The sequence below is a fragment of the Corvus brachyrhynchos genome, unplaced genomic scaffold (assembly GCF_000691975.1).
Source record: "Corvus brachyrhynchos isolate BGI_N302 unplaced genomic scaffold, ASM69197v1 scaffold358, whole genome shotgun sequence".
In the NCBI taxonomy this organism is placed as follows: Eukaryota; Metazoa; Chordata; class Aves; order Passeriformes; family Corvidae; genus Corvus; species Corvus brachyrhynchos.
The window spans coordinates 65,128-65,867 of NW_008239540.1; positions in this window are offsets into that span (position 1 = coordinate 65,128).

The window sequence follows — 740 nt, forward strand, 5'->3', positions numbered from 1 at the left end:
GTGGTTCACTGTTTTAGATCTCAAGGATGCCTTTTTCTGCATTCCTGTGCACAAGAATAGCCAAGAACTTTTTGCTTTTGAGTGGAAGAGTCCTGAAACAGGGAGGAAGACCCAGCTCACCTGGACAGTTTTACCACAAGGATTCAAAACCAGCCCGACCATATTCGGAAACCAGCTGGCAAAGGAGCTGGAGGACTGGAGGAAACAAGAACCAGGAAGAGCAGTTCTCCAGTATGTTGATGACATCTTGATAGCAGCCAAGATGAGAAATGACTTTTTAGGTAAAAGTGGGTATCAGGTCTCGAAAGAGAAAGCAGTGGTTGCCAGGGGAACAGTAGTATACCTGGGCATGGAAATTTTCCGTGGACATCGACACATGTAGACAGAGAATGCCAGGGCTGCATTTAAACAGCTGAAACATTCCTTGATATCAGCCCCAGCTCTGGGGCTGCTGGATTTGACTAAACCTTTTGAACTCTTTACACATGTGCCAGTTTGGCCAAATTTAGAAATATATCCTCTGAGAGAAGGAAAGTCACCACCCCTCCCCCACCAGGTTCAAGAAAACTAAATTTTCCTCAAGGGAAAGTGAAAGAGATAAAAACTATTTATTTAACAAACACACGGGAAAAGGAAAATAATGCTAAATAATAAAATCTCTCGCTGTGGAGAAAAAACCTGGGAAAGTGTTAGAGTCCTGTCTTTGGCCTCCTCGGAGCTGGGACTTGGCCCAGGGCCAG